The sequence below is a fragment of the Ptychodera flava genome, chromosome 11 (assembly GCF_041260155.1).
Source record: "Ptychodera flava strain L36383 chromosome 11, AS_Pfla_20210202, whole genome shotgun sequence".
In the NCBI taxonomy this organism is placed as follows: Eukaryota; Metazoa; Hemichordata; class Enteropneusta; family Ptychoderidae; genus Ptychodera; species Ptychodera flava.
In genome coordinates, this window is record NC_091938.1 from 30,875,519 (window position 1) to 30,898,027 (window position 22,509).

Below are 22,509 nucleotides of genomic sequence, written 5' to 3' on the forward strand. Positions count from 1 at the left end.
CATTTAATAAGTGTTTTTCAACACAACTTTTTCTCGTTAATACTTTTTCTTATTTCTCTAGAAAATCATCTGGAGGTTGGTCATATAAGAGCGACAAGGAGAAATGTTTATATAATATTGCATAGAAAAGTATAAAATTAAAAACAAATAAGTGGTTGACCAAAAAACAGTAGAAGAACAAGAAGAACAAGTTCGAATATCTTTACCTGACGTTCACCCTGTTTACAGAGCAATGTTTGTATTTCAATACATCAAAATACTACATATCTTAAATATATAACATAATTCAAACATTTTATTTTCAGGCCCTAGATTGACTGAGGGTAAGGCTGTCATATTGACATTTAATAAGTGTTTTTCAACACAACTTTTTTTCTCCTTAATACTCTTTCTTTATTTCTTGGGATTTCATAAGGAGGTTGGTCATATAAGAGGGACAAGGAGAATTTTCTATACATTATTGGATAGAAAAGTGTAAAATTGAAAAAATAAGTGGTAGACCAGAAAACAGTATAAAAATTCAAAAGTTGGTGACGTACATTCCAACCTTAGAGCATTTTCTGCATTTGAACACAATAATACATCCATACAAAATTTAAATCAGCAATTGTATAGCTAGGATTGCTATTGTGCTTAATCGCTAATAGTGTTTGAAATTGCAATCGATCAATAAATCAATCGATATATATATATATATATATATATATATATATATATATATATATATATATATATATATATATATATATATATATATATATATATCCCTCTCTCTCTCTTTCTATATTTATATATACAATTCTTTCTTTTTCAGACATCATAACACGTAAGTATTTCATTGTATACACTATTTATTTATTATATTTTAACCGGCATTTATGCTTTGTATTCGTCCTTGTTCATTAATTGGGATATCAATTAAGGGTATAATCAGATAAGAGTATCTCCAAAGAAAACATAATTACAAAGAAAATAATACTATCACCAAATATAAGTGGTGAGTCAGAAAAGAATCATGAAAGAAGAACAAGTTCGAATATCTTTTCCTGACGTTCATCCTGTTTTCAGAGCAATATTTGTATTTCAATACATCAAAATACTACATATCTTAAATATATAACATAATTCAAACATTTTTATTTTCAGGCCCTAGAATGACCGAGGGTAAGGCTGTCATATTGACATTTAATAAGTGTTTTTCAACACAACTTTTTCTCGTTAATACTTTTTCTTTATTTCTTTAGAAAATCATCTGCAGGTTGGTCATATAAGAGCGACAAGGAGAAATGTTTATATAATATTGCATAGAAAAGTATAAAATTAAAAACAAATAAGTGGTTGACCAAAAAACAGTAGAAGAACAAGAAGAACAAGTTCGAATATCTTTACCTGACGTTCATCCTGTTTACAGAGCAATATTTGTATTTCAATACATCAAAATACTACATATCTTAAATATATAACATAATTCAAACATTTTATTTTCAGGCCCTAGAATGACTGAGGGTAAGGCTGTCATATTGACATTTAATAAGTGTTTTTCAACACAACTTTTTTCTCCTTAATACTCTTTCTTTATTTCTTGGGATTTCATCAGGAGGTTGGTCATATAAGAGCGACAAGGAGAATTTTCTATACATTATTGCATAGAAAAGTGTAAAATTGAAAAAAATAAGTGGTAGACCAGAAAACAGTAGTAAAAATTCAAAAGTTGGTGACGTACATTCCAACCTTAGAGCATTTTCTGCATTTGAACACAATAATACATCCAAACAAAATTTAAATAAGCAATTGTATAGCTAGGATTGCTATTGTGCTTAATCGCTAATAGTGTTTGAAATTGCAATCGATCAATAAATCAATCGAGATATATAATATATATATATATATATATATATATATATATATATATATATATATATATATATATATATATATCCCTCTCTCTCTCTTTCTATATTTATATATACAATTCTTTCTTTTTCAGACATCATAACACGTAAGTATTTCATTGTATACACTATTTATTTATTATATTTTAACCGGCATTTATGCTTTGTATTCGTCCTTGTTCATTAATTGGGATATCAATTAAGGGTATAATCAGATAAGAGTATCTCCAAAGAAAACATAATTACAAAGAAAATAATACTATCACCAAATATAAGTGGTGAGTCAGAAAGAATCATGAAAGAAGAACAAGTTCGAATATCTTTTCCTGACGTTCAACCTGTTTTCGGAGCAATATTTGTATTTCAATACATGAAAATACAACATATCTTAAATATATATAACATAATTCAAACATTTTTATTTTCAGGCCCTAGAATGACCGAGGGTAAGGCTGTCATATTGACATTTAATAAGTGTTTTTCAACACAACTTTTTTCTCCTTAATACTCTTTCTTTATTCCTTGGGATTTTATCAGTAGGTTGGTCATATAAGAGCGACAAGGAGAATTTTCTATATATTATTGCAAAGAAAAGTGTAAAATTGTAAAAAAGTAAGTGGTTTACTAGAAAACAGTAGTAAAAATTCAAAAGTTGGTGACGTACATTCCGACTTTACAGCATTCTCTGCATTTGAACACAATAATACATCCTAACAACATTTAAATAACCGATTGTATAGTTAGGATTGCTATTGTGCTTAATCGCTAAAAGTGTTTGAAATGCAATCGATCAATAAATCAATCGATATATATATATATATATATATATATATATATATATATATATATATATATATATACATTTATATATATCCCTCTCTCTCTTTCTATATTAACATATACAAATCTTTCTTTTTCAGACATCATTACACGTAAGTATTTTATTGTATACACTATTTATTTATTATATTTTAACCGGCATTTATGCTTTGTATTCGTCCTTGTTCATTAATTGGGATATCAATTAAGGGTATAATCAGATAAGAGTATCTCCAAAAAAGAAACATAATTAGAAAGAAAATAATACTATCACCAAATATAAGTGGTGAGTCAGAAAAGAATCATGAAAGAAGAACAAGTTCGAATATCTTTTCCTGACGTTCAACCTGTTTTCGGAGCAATATTTGTATTTCAATACATGTAAATACAACATATCTTAAATATATAACATAATTCAAACATTTTTATTTTCAGGCCCTAGAATGACCGAGGGTAAGGCTGTCATATTGACATTTAATAAGTGTTTTTCAACACAACTTTTTTCTCCTTAATACTTTTCTTTATTTCTTGGGATTTCATCAGTAGGTTGGTCATATAAGAGCGACAAGGAGAATTTTCTATATATTATTGCATAGAAAAGTGTAAAATTGTAAAAAAGTAAGTGGTTGACTAGAAAACAGTAGTAAAAAATCAAACGTTGGTGACGTACATTCCGACTTTACAGCATTCTCTGCATTTGAACACAATAATACATCCTAACAAAATTTAAATAACCAATTGTATAGCTTGGATTGCTATTGTGCTTAATCGCTAAAAGTGTTTGAAATTCCAATCGATCAATAAATCAATCGATATATATATATATATATATATATATATATATATATATATATATATATATATATATATATATCTTTCTTTATTATATATACAATTCTTTTTTTTTCAGATATCATAACACGTAAGTATTTCATTGTATACACTATTTACTTTTATATTTTAACCGGCATTTAAGCTTTTTATTCGTCCTTGTTCATTAATTGGGATATCAATTAACGTATAATCAGATAAGAGTATCTCCAAAGAAAACATAATTACAAAGAAAATAATACTATCACCAAATATAAGTGGTGTGAGTCAGAAAAGAATCATGAAAGAAGAACAAGTTCGAATATCTTTCCTGACGTTCAACCTGTTTTCGGAGCAATATTTGTATTTCAATACATGAAAATACAACATATCTTAAATATATAACATAATTCAAACATTTTTATTTTCAGGCCTAGAAAGGACCGAGGGTAAGGCTGTCATATTGACATTTAATAAGTGTTTTTCAACACAACTTTTTTCTCCTTAATACTCTTTCTTTATTCCTTAGGATTTTATCAGTAGGTTGGTCATATAAGAGCGACAAGGAGAATTTTCTATATATTATTGCAAAGAAAAATGTAAAATTGTAAAAAAGTAAGTGGTTTACTAGAAAACAGTAGTAAAAATTCAAAAGTTGGTGACGTACATTCCGACTTTACAGCATTCTCTGCATTTGAATACAATAATACATCCATACAAAATTTAAATAACCAATTGTATAGCTAGGATTGCTATTGTGCTTAATCGCTAAAAGTGTTTGAAATGTAATCGTTCAATAAATCAATCGATATATATATATATATATATATATATATATATATATATATATATATATATATATATATATATATATATATATATATATATATATATATACATACATACATACATATATATATATCCCTCTCTCTTCTCTTTCTATATTAACATATACAAATCTTTCTTTTTCAGACATCATTACACGTAAGTATTTCATTGTGTACACTATTTATTTATTATATTTTAACCGGCATTTATGCTTTGTATTCGTCCTTGTTCATTAATTGGGATATCAATTATGGGTATAGTCAGATAAGAGTATCCCAAAAAAAACATAATTAGAAAGAAAATAATACTATCACCAAATATAAGTGGTGAGTCAGAAAAGAATCATGAAAGAAGAACAAGTTCGAATATCTTTTCCTGACGTTCAACCTGTTTTCGGAGCAATATTTGTATTTCAATACATGAAAATACAACATATCTTAAATATATAACATAATTCAAACATTTTTATTTTCAGGCCCTAGAAAGACCGAGGGTAAGGCTGTCATATTGACATTTAATAAGTGTTTTTCAACACAACTTTTTTCTCCTTAATACTCTTTCTTTATTCCTTAGGATTTTATCAGTAGGTTGGTCATATAAGAGCGACAAGGAGAATTTTCTATATATTATTGCAAAGAAAAATGTAAAATTGTAAAAAAGTAAGTGGTTTACTAGAAAACAGTAGTAAAAATTCAAAAGTTGGTGACGTACATTCCGACTTTACAGCATTCTCTGCATTTGAATACAATAATACATCCATACAAAATTTAAATAACCAATTGTATAGCTAGGATTGCTATTGTGCTTAATCGCTAAAAGTGTTTGAAATGTAATCGTTCAATAAATCAATCGATATATATATATATATATATATATATATATATATATATATATATATATATATATAATATATATATATATATAATACATACATACATACATATATATATATCCCTCTCTCTCTCTTTCTATATTTACATATACAAATCTTTCTTTTTCAGACATCATTACACGTAAGTATTTCATTGTGTACACTATTTATTTATTATATTTTAACCGGCATTTATGCTTTGTATTCGTCCTTGTTCATTAATTGGGATATCATTATGGGTATAGTCAGATAAGAGTATCTCCAAAAAAAACATAATTAGAAAGAAATAATACTATCACCAAATATAAGTGGTGAGTCAGAAAAGAATCATGAAAGAAGAACAAGTTCGAATATCTTTTCCTGACGTTCAACCTGTTTTCGGAGCAATATTTGTATTTCAATACATGAAAATACAACATATCTTAAATATATATAACATAATTCAAACATTTTATTTTCAGGCCCTAGAAAGACCGAGGGTAAGGCTGTCATATTGACATTTAATAAGTGTTTTTCAACACAACTTTTTTCTCCTTAATACTCTTTCTTTATTCCTTAGGATTTTATCAGTAGGTTGGTCATATAAGAGCGACAAGGAGAATTTTCTATATATTATTGCAAAGAAAAATGTAAAATTGTAAAAAAGTAAGTGGTTTACTAGAAAACAGTAGTAAAAATTCAAAAGTTGGTGACGTACATTCCGACTTTACAGCATTCTCTGCATTTGAATACAATAATACATCCTAACAAAATTTAAATAACCAATTGTATAGCTAGGATTGCTATTGTGCTTAATCGCTAAAAGTGTTTGAAATGTAATCGTTCAATAAATCAATCGAGATATATATATATATATATATATATAATATATATATATATATATATATATATATATATATATATATATATATATATACATACATACATACTATATATATATATCCCTCTCTCTCTCTTTCTATATTTACATATACAAATCTTTCTTTTTCAGACATCATTACACGTAAGTATTTCATTGTGTACACTATTTATTTATTATTATATTTTAACCGGCATTTATGCTTTGTATTCGTCCTTGTTCATTAATTGGGATATCAATTAAGGGTATAGTCAGATAAGAGTATCTCCAAAAAAAACATAATTAGAAAGAAAATAATACTATCACCAAATATAAGTGGTGAGTCAGAAAAGAATCATGAAAGAAGAACAAGTTCGAATATCTTTTCCTGACGTTCAACCTGTTTTCGGAGCAATATTTGTATTTCAATACATGAAAATACAACATATCTTAAATATATAACATAATTCAAACATTTTTATTTTCAGGCCCTAGAATGACGAGGGTAAGGCTGTCATATTGACATTTAATAAGTGTTTTTCAACACAACTTTTTTCTCCTTAATACTCTTTCTTTATTCCTTGGGATTTCATCAGTACTTTGGTCATATAAGAGCGACAAGGAGACTTTTCTATATATTATTGCATAGAAAAGTGTAAAATTGTAAAAAAGTAAGTGGTTGACTAGAAACAGTAGTAAAATTCAAACGTTGGTGACGTATATTCCGACTTTACAGCATTCTCTGCATTTGAACACAATAATACATCCTAACAAAATTTAAATAACCAATTGTATAGCTAGGATTGCTATTGTGCTTAATCTCTAAAAGTGTTTGAAATTGCAATCGATCAATAAAGCAATCGAGATATATATATATATATATATATATATATATATATATATATATATATATATATATCCCTCTCTCTCTCTTTTTTTATTTATATATACAATTCTTTTTTTTTTCAGATATCATAACTCGTAAGTATTTCATTGTATACACTATTTACTTATTATATTTTAACCGGCATTTAAGCTTTTTATTCGTCCTTGTTCATTAATTAGGATATCAATTAACGGTATAATCAGATAAGGGTATCTCCAAAGAAAACATAATTACAAAGAAAATAATACTATCACCAAATATAAGTGGTGAGTCAGAAAAGAATCATGAAAGGAGAAAAAATTCGAATATCTTTTCCTGACGTTCATCCTGTTTTCGGAGCAATATTTGTATTTCAATACATCAAAATACTACTTATCTTAAATATATAACATAATTCAAACATTTTTATTTTGAGGCCCTAGAATGACCGAGGGTAAGGCTGTCATATTGACATTTAATAAGTGTTTTTCAACACAACTTTTTCTCGTTAATACTTTTTCTTTATTTCTTTAGAAAATCATCTGGAGGTTGGTCATATAAGAGCGACAAGGAGCATTGTTTATATATTATTGCATGGAAAAGTATAAAATTAAAAACAAATAAGTGGTTGACGAAAAAACAGTAGTAAAAATTCAAAAGTTGGTGACGTACCTTTCATGTAATAAATGTAAAAAAATGTACTAAATGTAAAGAATGAATTTCGTGCAGACCTTCATGTAATAAATGTAAAAAATATATTAAATGTAAAGAATGTATTTCGTGCAGCCAAGCTAGACCCAGCTAGACCCGACCTTTCATGACATAAATGTAAAAATGTATTAAATGTAAAGAATGTATTTCGTGCAGACCTTGCATGTAAAAACTGTATTAAATGTAAAGAATGTATTTTGTGCAGACCTTTCATGTTATAAATGTTCAAAATTTATTAAATGTAAAGAATGTATTTTGTGCTGACCTTTCATGTTATAAATGTATTAAATGTAAAGAATGTATTTCGTGCATGGGTAAATGTAAAAAATGTAAAACGTGCAGAATTCTTGACTACTGGCCATGGATGCATTAAAGAGTCGTAACAGAACTGCACTCCTGGAGTCATAGACTCCAATGCTTTGGTAGGCTGTCACACACGTTCGTGTATCGCCGATGACGTTACGTACGCTCCTCCCATGAGCCCTTTCGCGCCTATGGGATTCCGAGCTCATTTCCATAAATGTCGTCTATTTCGTCTCTTTTCGTCGCTCCGTAGTCGTCGGCGCGTGCAATATATATATATATATATATATATATATATATATATATAATCCCACTCTCTCTCTCTTTCTATATTTATATATATATACAATTCTTTCTTTTTCAGGCATCATAACACGTAAGTATTTCATTGTATACACTATTTATTTATTATATTTTAACCATCATTTTGTGCTTTGTATCCGCCCTTGTTCATTAATTGGGATATCAATTGGGGGTATAATCAGATAACAGTATCTCCAAAGAAAACATAATTACAAAAAATAATACTATCACCAAATATAAGTGGTGAGTCAGAAAAGAATCATGAAAGAAGAAAAGTTCTAATATCTTTTCCTGATGTTCATCCTGTTTTCGGAGCATAATGTGTATTTCAATACTTCAAAATACTACATATCTTAAATCTATAACATAATTCAAACATTTTTATTTTCAGGCCCTATAAAGACCGAGGGTAAGGCTATCATATTGACATTAAATAAGTGTTTATCAACACTGTTTTAATACTTTTCTGTATATCTTGGGAAAATCATCGGGAGGTTGGTCTTACAAGAGCGACAAAGGAAAATTCTCTATATATATCATTACATAGAAAAGTATGAAATTGAAAAAAATAAGTCGTTGAGCAGAAAACAGTAGTAAAAATTCTAAAGTTCGAGTAAATGTTGCTGACGTAGGAGTGTGATCAGATAACAGTATCTCCGATAACAGTATCTACGCAAAAACTCCCTTTATGAATAGAACAGCCCATTATATATCTTAAATAGATAATATAATTCAAACGTTTTTTTTTCTGACCCTGTGACAACAGATGGTAAGTGTGTCATATTGACACAGTATTTCATAATTGTTTTCAAAGAAAGATTTTTCCTTTACTGTTCTTCAAACCGAGCTCGGAACCAGGTCTCCTTTCGAAGTTCCATTGTCTGCAATGGTTCCTTCTGCCAGCATTTCGGCGTTTAGCGTCCCAAGCCAACAAAACCAACAAGATAGTTATGTAACAACTGCCATGTTTACTCAGCTGCAAGACTCGGTCAACACGCTATCCAATATCCTACAACAGCAACTTCGACAAGCGGCCACAGAGTCATCTCTGAACCCTCTGACGTCACTTCCTGAAGTTTCACTCCCGAACGTGAACAGCACAATCCAAGAGGGCAGCGCCCTACATCATAACAACGTCGACGTCATCCCCTCCTCATCGTCATCCAACAACCTGCTACGAATGGAATGCCTTCAGAAAGCCTACCACATATCGAAATGGTGTCACCAGCGATTCGTCGCGATATCCTGTCAGGTAAGGATGTGAATCTTGCCTGTTTACTCATCCCCGGCTATGGGTCGAGCGACGGCCAACGTCACATCGTGATTGGCGACGAAGCACTATCACTGAAACCGCTATACGATTCGCGAGTTGCCCATTCGCTTACTATCAAGGAATTCATCCTAGCCTTCTCCATCTATAAAAAACGTAATGTGTGAGGCTTTCCCGAACCGTCGCGCAGAGGTAGATGCGTATCAACGTGAAATCGTGGACATGTCCCGCCGTTTCTGTGGCCTAGCATTTTATGAATACCACCGACTTTTTTTCCGCGAGGGCGGCAGCTTTACTTCTCAATCACAACACCAAAGTCGATTGGTCCCACCGTGATAACGGCCTCTTTTGCTCTATTTTTTCTGGCCTACGGGCGGTATTGTGTAACCTCAGCAGCAGCGTTTCTCATGCCACAGAAATCTGCCCCCAATTGGCCAAAGATAGTAAGAAACCAGTTTCTTCCGCAGCACACACTCGATCATCGTCACAAGACAGAAAAGGACGACTACGACTATTCCATCAAGGTAGAGAATTATGCAATAATTTCCATTCTTCCAGCGGCTGCACCAAGGCGAACTGTACATATGCGCACTACTGCTCTCAATGTTTCTCAGATAAACATAGTAAAGCCCATGGAAAGTGCTCTAGCAAAAACCCCGCAACGAACTGACTAGAATTGAAGGCCTCCACTCTATTAACATCGCAAGCCTTATCGATCATTTAGCCCCCATCCGGATCGGAACTTTGTGAACGCTCTAATTTCAGGCTTGCAAGATTTCTTCAACACAGGTGTCCGCAATGCACCCTTGTCAACTTACATTTGCCGTAACTTACTTTCAGTCCGCTCTCAGCCACAAACTGTCTCAGAGCTAATAGATTCTGAAGTAAGCAAAGGGTATTTACTCGACCCGTTTGAGTAGTCACCCTTCGCTAACTTCCGTTGCAGTCCTATTGGTCGAGCTGAGAAGACATATTCGGCAAAGAAACATCTCATCGTCGATCTGTTCTCGCCGCGTAATGACCCAGTCACTTCAAGCATAAATGAACTTATCGACAAGGACGAATTCAGTCTCTCATACTTTAAAGTTGATGACGCCATTGCCTCTATTCTCAGACTAGGAAAGGGTTCCTGGCTCTGCAAAAAGGACATTGTTAACGTTGATGCCTTCAAATTGATCCCTACCCATCCATCGCTATGGCATCTATACGGTATCCAGTGGCAAGGCCGATTTTACTTCTTCGTACGTCTCCCGTTCTGCTCTCATTCTAGCCCAAAGATTTTCGACCTACTTTCAACCGCCATCTCTTCGATAGCAGAGAAGGTGTACGACTTTGACACCATTTTCCATCTCCTTGACGACTTCCTCACCGTCGACCCTCCATCATTTGACGCCGACCAAACTATGCCCCCCTGACCTTGTTATTCCGTCGTCTCGCTATCCCAATTGCACCGAACAAAACCGTTGGGCCTACCACCTGCCTAGAATACCTTGGCATCGAATTATACACCATAAAGATGCAAGCCCGTCTGCCACAAGGGAAACTCAACAGAATAACTTGATCTCGTCGCTTCTTTCCTAAATTGCAAATCCTGCACAAAAGGAAACTCAGTCTACTCGGTCATCTCACCTTTGCATGTCGCGTCGTAGTTCCAGGAAGTACTTTCATTTCTAGACTAATTGAATTGCCTAAGGCCACACAAAAACTTGACCATCACATTACCATTTCATCAGAAAACAGGCTAGATCTCACAATGTGGCACCATTTTCTTGCGAGCTGGAACGGCATTTCTATGTTCCTTGGCAGAAGTACAACAGCGGCATCGAACATGGAACTTTATACAGATGCCAGCGGCATCGGTCACGGCGGCTACTTCATCGGCCACTGGTTTCAAGAACGCTGGAACAGCAACTTGCGTTTAGACTTTGACCCCGCACTCTCTACAGCCTTCCAAGAACTGTATCCAATTGTCGTTGCCGCGCTCCTGTGGGTCCATCTCTGGGCTCGCAAACGCATTTTGTTTCACTGCGACAATTCAGCTACCGTCCACATCATCAACAAAAGACGCTCCAAGTCACCCATCATCATGAAATTAATGAGGCGCCTAGTTATTCTGGCAGCCACACATCACTTCATGTTTCATGCCGAACACATTCCTGGGAAGTTGAACACTATTGCTGACTCTCTGTCTCGTTTCCAGATGCAGCGTTTTCAAGACGAGGCACCACACGCGGATCCAGCCCCCTGCCAGGTGCCCTCAGAAGTAATGTTCCACTGAACAAAGCTGTGGCGTCGTCCAACAAGCATCACTTAGCAAGAGGACAATCGGTTCCTATTCGTCAGGGGTACGTGCGTGGAAAACTTTCTGCTCGTTGTCAGGCGTTTCATTAAGTTCTACGTCTCTGCCCGATGTGTCCGAAGAAATTTTAGTCTATTTCGTTACCCACTGTGCCACCTTCCTTCACCTGAAACTGTCCACTATTAAACTGTATCTAGCTGGAATACGCTCCAACTATATTATGAATGGTCATCGCAATCCCCTTGTGTCAGAATACGGCCTTCGTTACTAGCGCCTCAAGAATGTTCTCACGGGGATCCATCGTTTACAAGGTTCAATCACAAGACCAGGCCTCCCTTTTACAGCCGACATCCTCCGGCGCATGTGCAACATCCTCAACGAAGGAGTATTCGGCCCATATGTAGACCTTTTGTTGCAATCGGCATTCCTCCTCGCTTTCTTCGGGTTTCTGCGCTGTAGTGAGTTCACATCCGCCACTCATAAGTTTGACCCTCAGTGGAACCTCTGCTTCGGGGACGTTACCACCACTGCATCCGACGGACGGGTCTCCAGTCTTTCAGTACGACTGAAGTCTTCAAAAACTGACCAATTTCGGCGTGGCTTCGACCTGCGCCTCTTCCCCATGGGTACCGCGATCTGTCCTCTTTCCTCATTACTCAGTTTCATGTCTGTCCGTCAATCAATGTCTGCCAGTGCATCCGAACCACTTTATTCTCCTGCAAGAAAGAACGCCATTAGACTGACGCACGTTCACAGCATTCCTACGGACTGTTTAATCTCGTATCGGTCTTCAACCAGATTTATTCGCCGGCCATTTCTTCCGCATTGGGACAGCCACTTCAGCCGCAGCGTCACAAATCCCAGACCACCGGATCCAGACTTTAGGTAGATGGTCTAGCAACTGCTACCGACTTTACATAAGAACATCAGAAATTTCCTTTCGTCACACTTTTCAACGGCGAGCCTCCAAATTCCCATAGCACTACCCTGAATAATTGTCGACTTACTGTGTGAACACTCAAACACTTATTTACTGCTGTCTGTATCGTCACTCCAAGTAAGCCTCATTTTATTGCATTAACTGACTCGCATGTCTTGTTGTGTTTCATGTCTGTGTTTTGTCATTTACTGTGACTGTTCCTACATGTAACATCATTCTGTTTCCATCTGGGCTCGCACAGCTTACCTGTACCCTAGGGTTCCCTCCCCAAAAGCCGTATCACCACCGTGGCGAGCCCTTGGGCGCGAGACACCCTGTCTTCGTTCCATTCATGTTTCCACCTGGGCTCGCACAGTTTGTCTGTCCCCCAGGATCCCCTCCCCCAAGCCGTATCCCCACCACGGTGATCCCTTGGGCGGAAGAACCCTGTCTTCGTTCCATCCATGTTTCCACCTGGGCTCGTACAGTTTACCCTTCCCATAGGACCCCCTCCCCAAGCCATATCACTACCGCGGTGATCCCTTGGGGGCGAGAAACCCTCTGCTAACATCATTTTTCAATTCTTTCCCTCCTTTCGGGTCACCTCAGTCATACTTCCTTCGTTTGGGCTTTTGATTCCATCCTGACCCCCATTTCTCGGGAATTCCACTCCTTTCCTACATTTCAGCCTCTCAGGATAGATTCATCACCAAGGTCATTTAGACCTTGACCCCAAGGTCACTAACGACCTTTCCTCGGCTGCTTGACTGAAAGGGCCCTCTCCCAAAGGTTTTGCTTATATTTTTATTGTAGGTTAGTTTGCTACTTCTATTTTGATGGTTTTTTTGTATTTTAAGTTTTGATAATACCTAGCCTTTTTTAGCTTGAGATCTGCTGAGGGCAACTTTACGTTTGTAACTTTGTTGTTCTATCTATGTCCTTTACTGCTATAGAATTGCCGTGTCATTTTGTGCTTTATTTTATAACTTTGTCGGATTTTCGGTTCTTCTTTTTGCAATAAAGCCTCTTCTCTTTACCTCAACTTAGCTATATTGTATTCACAAAAAGTACCTATTGTAAAATACAAATAGCATAATAATATCAATTCAATTTAATATTAGTGGTATTACAAATCGTTCGGCAACTATTTGTCCAGATGAATTTGATGCGATAGAAAGTCAGCTCAGTTATATGACCCTGTTAAGATTCAATTTGTCTCAGAGTCAATAATGAAACCTAATCATTATAATCTTTCGAATATCTTATTTGAACGTGACATCGTCTAAATTTGACCTGCCATTGATTGTTTAATATGCCTGAGATCTCAATTGCTTTCGTATAGAAAATCGATCTAACAGTTGAAATTTTGATATTATGTTTTCAGACATTAAGGTGACAAGAGGTTAGTTTGAAATTTTGTCACTCAAGATCAGTCTTTAACCTATGATCAGTACCTGACTACTGTCGTTAGTCTTATTGATATTGAGAAAATCATCTTTTGCTGCTTTTATGTTGATGGTGGTATTGTACTTGTGATAAAATAAAACATGATCAAAGACAATCTTAGGTCTCCAATTTCGTTAATAATGTTCCTCAGTAATATTCCTTGTAGTGATCGCTATGATTATTTTCACGCTTGAAAAAATCTATTTTGAAGTTTTCATGAAAGTTTAGAAATAATTTATCGGTATCAAGCCCAAATTGTACTCTAAACGTACATTATTTAGAATCCCGTCCTTTTTGGGACTCCCAGTGTCATCTCCACATTTTGTCCAATGTTGTGATAGTGCCTGTATTTTGCAAGTTGATGTATTGTGCGTCCTTTTTACTGTGTAATATTCTTTGTACGTTGGCAAAATTGTTAGTGTTACACTAGAGTAAGTTCCTGTTAAATGATCCTGTCAAACAAGTAATGGCCGGACAATGTGAAATGGAAATCGACGGCAGCTGTCAAAAGGAAGCAATTGATATCTTCATGTTACATTTATAGTTTATGTGTATGTTGGTGATTTGTTTATAAATATATTGATACCACTTTAATGGCTCGTTTTTCAGACATTGATGTAACACGCGGTAAGTGTTTCATTTTTCGACGCTAATCATGTTATTGCTGTTAAATAGCATTTAGTCTGTTCATTGACATTTATTTTTCATTCGCATAACCAACGGGAGTAAGAACAAATATCATATCATTGAGAATTACATTAATAATTTTACATGGAAAAACATAACATTGACAAAACTAAGAATGATGCCATAGGTGTACTAAACATGAATAGAGCCCATTCATTGTACATCTTTAAATTCAAGTTAATACATCGAAATTATAAATACTTGCAATGCCTATTGTAAAATACAAATAGCACAATCAATGTAAATATAATTTAATATACGTGGTATAACGGATTCTTTAGCAACGATTGGAAGTGACCAACATAATGCGATAGAAAACGGCTCAATTGAATGACCCTATTAAATGTGAAATTGCCTCAGAGTCAATAATGAAACCCAATAACTATAACATATGCAATATATTCTTCGAATGTGATATCGTCTAATTTCGATCCGTGATCGATTGTAAAATTATTTTTTTGACTGTGTTAACGGTTTCTTTTTCAGACATTGATGTAACACGCGGTAAGTCATTCATTTTGACACGCTGATCATTTGATTGCTGTATTTAAATCAGCAAAAATATGGTTTATTCCTACAGATTTAGTCATTAGGATAACAAACAGGAGTTAGAAAACACAACAGGGTCTATGGGAACTATAATTTATATACATAGAGAAGGATACAAATGAAAAGAGAATAATTATTCCTGAAACCTACAATTAGTGAATAAAATCATACATTATACTCTTTCAAATTAAGTTGATATATCAAAATTCTAAATACTTGAACTACCTATTGTAAAATAGGCATAATCATGTAAATTGAATTTAATATTAGTGGTATTACAAATCGTTCGGCAACTATTTGTCGAGATGCATTTGATGCGATAGAAAATCAGCTCAGTTGAATGACCCTGTTAAGAGCGAAATTGTCTCAGAGTCAATAATGAAACCTAATAACTATAACCTTGCCAATATCGTCTTTGAATGTGATATCGTCTATATTTGACCTGCCATTGATTGTTTAATATGCCTGAGATCTCAACCGCTTTCGTATAGAAAATCGATCTAACAGTTGAAATTTTGATATTACCTTTTCAGACATTAAGGTGACAAGAGGTTAGTTTGAAATTTTGTCACGCAAGATCAGTCTTTAACCTATGATCAGTACTTGACTACTGTCGTTAGTCTTATTGATATTGCGAAAATCATCTTTTGCTGCTTTGATGTGGATGGTGGTATTGTACTTGTGATAGAATAGAACATGATCAAATATAATCTTAGGTCTCGAATTTCGTTAACAATGTTCCTCAGTAATATTCCTTGTAGTGATCGCTATGATTATTTTCACGCTTGAAAAAATCTATTTTGAAGTTTTCATGAAAGTTTAGAAATAATTTATCGGTATCAAGCCCAAATTGTACTCTAAAGGTACATTATTTAGAATCCCGTCCTTTTTGGGACTCCCAGTGTCATCTCAACATTTTGTCCAATGTTGTGATAGTGCCTGCATTTTGCAGGTTTAAATATTGTGCATCCCTTTTTACTGTGTAATATTCTTTATACGTTGGCAAAATTGTTAGTGTTACACAAGAGTAAGTTCCTGTTACTTGATCCTGTAAAACAAATAATGGCCGGATAATGTGAAATGGAAATCGACGGCAGCTGTCAAAAGGAAGCAATTGATATCTTCATGTTACATTTATATTTTATGTGTATGTTGGTGATTTGTTTATAATATATATTGATACCACTTTAATGGCTCGTTTTTCAGACATTGATGTAACACGCGGTAAGTGTTTCATTTTTCGACGCTAATCATGTTATTGCTGTTAAATAGCATTTAGTCTGTTCATTGACATTTATTTTTCATTCGCATGACCAACGGGAGTAAGAACAAATATCAGATCATTGAGAATTACATTAAGAATTTTACATGGAAAAACATAACATTGACAAATCTAAGAATTATGCCACAGGTGTACTAAACATGAATAGAGCCCATCAATTGTACCTCTTTAAATTCAAGTTAATACATCGAAATTATAAATACTTGCAATGCCTATTGTAAAATACAAAAAGCACAATCAATAAAAATATTATTTAATATACGTGGTATAACGGATTCTTTAGCAACGATTGGAAGTGACCAACATAATGCGATAGAAAACGGCTCAATTGAATGACCCTATTAAATGTGAAATTGCCTCAGAGTCAATAATGAAACCCAATAACTATAACATATGCAATATATTCTTTGAATGTGATATCGTCTAACTTTGATCCGTGATCGATTGTAAAATTATTTTTTTGACTGTGTTAACGGTTTCTTTTTCAGACATTGATGTAACACGCGGTAAGTCATTCATTTTGACACGCTGATCATTTGATTGTTGTATTTAAATCAGCAAAGATATGGTTTATACCTAAAGATTTAGTCATCAGGATAACGACAGGAGTTAGTAAAAACAACAGGGTTTATGGGAACTATAATTTATATATATAGAGAAGGATACAAATCAAAAGGGAATATTTATTCCTTAAACCTACATTTGGTGAATAAAATCATACATTATACTCTTTCAAATAAAGTTGATATATCAAAATTCTAAATACTTGAACTACCTATTGTAAAATAGGCATAATCATGTAAATTCAGTTTAATATTAGTGGTATTACAAATCGTTCAGCAACTATTTAGACCTAAGAGCGAAATTGTCTCAGAATCAATAATGAAACCTAATAACTATAACCTTGCCAATATCGTCTTTGAATGCAATATCGTCGATATTTGACCTGCGATTGATTGTTTAATATGCCTGAGATCTCAACCACTTTCGTATAGAAAATCGATCTAACAGTTGAAAGTTTGATATTACCTTTTCAGACATTAAGGTGACAAGAGGTTAGTTTGCAATTTTGTCACGCAAGATCAGTCTTTAACCTATGATCAGTACTTGACTACTGTCGTTAGTCTTATTGATATTGAGAAAATCATCTTTTGCTGCTTTGATGTGGATGGTGGTACTGTACTTGTGATAGAATAGAACATGATCAAAGATAATCTTAGGTCTCCCATTTCGTTAACAATGTTCCTCAGTAATATTCCTTGTAGTGATCGCTATGATTATTTGTCACGCTTGAAAAAAATCTATTTTGAAGTTTAAGAAATACTATATCGGCATCAAGCCCAAATTGTACTCTAAACGTACATTATTTAGAATTCCGTCCTTTTTGGGACTCCCAGTGTCATCTCCATATTTTGTCCAATGTTGTGAAAGTGCCTGCATTTGGCAGGTTTTAATATTGTCCATCCCTTTTTACTGTGAAATATTCTTTGTACATTGGTAAAATTGTTAGTGTTACACCAGAGTAAGTTCCTGTTAAATGATCCTTGTAAAACAAGTAATGGCCGGACAATGTGAAATGGAAATCGACGGCAGCTGTCAAAAGGAAGCAATTGATATCTTCATGTTACATTTATATTTTATGTGTATGTTGGTGATTTGTTTATCAATATATTTATACCACTTTAATGGCTCGTTTTTCAGACATTGATGTAACACGCGGTAAGTGTTTCATTTTTCGACGTAATCATGTTATGCTGTTAAATAGCATTTATGCTGTTCATTGGCATTTATTTTTCATTCGCATAATCAATGGGAATAAAAACAACTATCATATCATTGAGAACTACACTAATACAATTACATGGAAAAACATAACATTGACAAATCTAATAATTATGCCACAAGTGTATTAAGCATGAATAGAGCTCATCAATTGTACCTCTTTAAATTCAAGTTAATACATCGAAATTATAAATACTTGCAATGCCTATTGTAAAATACAAATAGCACAATCAATGTAAATATTATTTCATATACGTGGTACAACGGATTCTTTAGCAACGATTGCAAGTGACCAACATGATGCAATAAAAAACGACTCACCTGAATGACCCTATTAAATGTGAAATTGCCTCAGAGTCAATAATGAAACCCAATAACTATAACATATGCAATATATTCTTCGAATGTGATATCGTCTAAATTTGATCCGTGATCGATTGTAAAATTATTTTTTTGACTGTGTTAACGGTTTCTTTTTCAGACATTGATGTAACACGCGGTAAGTCATTCATTTTGACAGGCTGATCATTTGATTGCTGTACTTAAATCAGCAAAAATATGGTTTATACCTACAGATTTAGTCATTAGGTTAACGAACAGGAGTTAGAAAAAACAACAGGGTCTATGGGAACTATAATTTATATACATAGAGAAGTATACAATTAAAAAAATTATAATTATTCCTGAAACCTACAATTAGTGAATAAACTCATGCGTTGTACTCTTTTTAATTAAGTCAATATATCAAAAATATAAATACGTGAACTACCTATTGTAAAATAGGCATAATCATGTAAATTCAATTTAATATTAGTGGTATCACTAATCGTTCGACAACTTTTTGTCAAGATGAATTTGATGCGATAGAAAATCGTTTCAGTTGAATGACCCTGTTAAGAGCGAAATTGTCTCAGAGTCAATATTGAAACCTAATAAAGATAACCTTGCGAATATCGTCTTTGAATGTAATATCGTCTATATTTGACCTGCTGTTGAATGTTTAATATGCCTGAGATCTCAACCGCTTTCGTATAGAAAATCGATCTAACAGTTGAAATTTTGATATTACCTTTTCAGACATTAAGGTGACAAGAGGTTAGTTTGAAATTTTGTCACGCAGAAGCAGTCTTTAACCTAAGATTAGTACTTGACTACTGTCGTTAGTCTTATTGATATTGAGAAAATCATCTTTTGCTGCTTTGATGTGGATGATGGTACTGTACTTGTGATAGAATAGAACATGATCAAAGATAATGTTCCTCAGTAATATTCCTTGTAGTGATCGCTATGATTATTTGTCACGCTTCAAAAGAATCTATTTTGAAGTTTTCATGAAAGTTAAGAAATAATTTATCGACATCAAGCGAAAATTGTACTCTAAACTATATTATTTAGAATTCCGTCCTTTTTGGGACTCCCAGTGTCATCTCCACATTTTGTCCAATGTTTTGATAGTGCCTGCATTTTGCATGTTTAAAATATTGTGCATCCCTTTTTACTGTGTAATATTCTTTGTATATTGGCAATATTGTTAGTGTTACACTAGAGTAATCTCTTGTTAAATGATCGTGTAAAACAAATAATGGCCGGACAATGTGAAATGGAAATCGTCGGCAGCTGTCAAAAGGAAGCAATTGATATCTTCATGTTACATTCATAGCTTATGAGTATGTTGGTGATTTGTTTATCAATATATTTATACCACTTTAATGGCTCGTTTTTCAGACATTGATGTAACACGCGGTAAGTTTTTTCATTTCGAGACGCTAATCATGTTATTGCTGTTAAAAAGCATTTAGGCTGTTCATTGACATTTATTTTACATTCGCATACCCAACGGGAGAAAGAACAAATATCATATCATTGAGAACTACATTAATACAATTACATGGAAAAACATATAACATTGACAAAACTAAGAATTATGCAACAAGTGTATTAAACATGAATAGAGGTCATCTATTGCACCTGTTTAAATTCAAGTTAATACATCGAAATTATAAATACTTGCAATGCCTATTGTAAAATACAAATAGCACAATCAATGTAAATATAATTTAATATACGTGGTACAACGGATTCTTTAGCAACGATTGGAAGTGACCAACATGATGCGATAGAAAACGGCTCAATTGAATGACCCTATTAAATGTGAAATTGCCTCAGAGTCAATAATGAAACCCAATAACTATAACATATGCAATATATTCTTCGAATGTGATATCGTCTAAATTTGATCCGTGATCGATTGTAAAATTATTTTTTGACTGTGTTAACGGTTTCTTTTTCAGACATTGATGTAACACGCGGTAAGTCATTCATTTTGACACGCTGATCATTTGATTGCTGTATTTAAATCAGCAAAAATATGGTTTATACCTACAGATTTAGTCATTAGGATAACGAACAGGAGCTAGAAAAAACAACTGGGTCTATGGGAACTATAATTTATATACATAGAGAAGTATACAATTGAAAAAAAAATAATTATTCCTGAAACCTACAATTAGTGAATAAAATCATACATTATACTCTTTCAAATTAAGTTGATATATCAAAAATATGAATACGTGAACTACCTATTGTAAAATAGGCATAATCATGTAAATTCAATTTCATATGGTGGTATTACTAATCGTTAGGCAGCCATTTGTCGAGATGAATTTGATGCGATAGAAAATCAGCTCAGTTGAATGACCCTGTTAAGAGCGAAATTGTCTCAGAGTAAATATTGAAACCTAATAACTATAACCTTGCCAATATCGTCTTTGAATGTGATATCGTCTATATTTGACCTGCCATTGATTGTTTAATATGGCAGAGATCTCAACTGCTTTCGTATAGAAAATCGATCTAACAGTTGAAATTTTGATATTACCTTTTCAGTCATTAAGGTGACAAGAGGTTAGTTTGAAATTTTGTCACGCAAAGCAGTCTTTAACCTATGATCAGTACTTGACTACTGTCGTTAGTCTTATTGATATTGAGAAAATCATCTTTGGTTCTTTGATGTGGATGTTGGTACTGTACTTGTGATAGAATAGAACATGATCAAAGATAATATTAGGTCTCCGATTTCGTTAATAATGTTCATCAGTAATATTCCTTGTAGTGATCGATATAATTATTTGTCACACCTGAAAAAAAATCTATTTTGAAGTTTTAGAAATACTATATCGGCATCAAGCCCAAATTGTACTCTAAACGTACATTATTTAGAATCCCGTCCTTTTTGGGACTCCTAGTGTCATCTCCATATTTTGTCCAATGTTGTGAAAGTGCCTGCATTTGCCAGGTTTTAATGTTGTCCATCCCTTTTTACTGTGTAATATTCTTTGTACGTTGGTAAAATTGTTAGTGTTACACTAGAGTAAGTTCCTGTTAAATGATCCTGTAAAACAAGTAATGGCCGGACAATGTGAAATGGAAATCGACGGCAGCTGTCAAAAGGAAGCAACTGATATCTTTATGTTACAATTATAATTTATGTGTATCTTAGAGATTTATTTATCTCATATTTATACCACTTTAATGGCTCTTTTTTCAGACATTGATGTAACACGCGGTAAGTTTTTCATTTTGAGACGCTAATCATGTAATTGCTGTTAAATAGCATTTAGGCTGTTCATTGACATTTATTTTTCATTCGCATAACCAACGGGAGTAAGAACAAATATCATATCATTCAGAACTACATTAATACAATTACATGGAAAAACATAACATTGACAAAACTAAGAATGATGCCATAGGTGTACTAAACATGAATAGAGGTATTCTATTGCACCTGTTTAAATTCAAGTTAATACATCGAAATTATAAATACTTGCAATGCCTATTGTAAAATACAAATAGCACAATCAATGTAAATATAATTTAATATACGTGGTATAACGGATTTTTTAGCAACGATTGGAAATGAACAACATGATGCGATAGAAAACGGCTCAAGTGAATGACCCTATTAAATGTGAAATTGCCTCAGAGTCAATAATGAAACCCAATAACTATAACATATGCAATATATTCTTTGAA

General features: G+C 33.3%; 1 long non-coding RNA gene across 1 annotated transcript; it reads left to right on the forward strand.

Annotated features, from left to right (window-relative positions):
- Nucleotides 1–9,339: 9,339 nt before the first annotated feature.
- Nucleotides 9,340–18,400, forward strand: LOC139144084 (uncharacterized). The gene is made up of 4 exons (XR_011554728.1): nucleotides 9,340–12,866; nucleotides 15,348–15,365; nucleotides 15,944–16,634; nucleotides 17,181–18,400. It is a non-coding gene; the product is annotated as an uncharacterized lncRNA (long non-coding RNA).
- The last annotated feature ends 4,109 nt before the right edge of the window (nucleotides 18,401–22,509 follow it).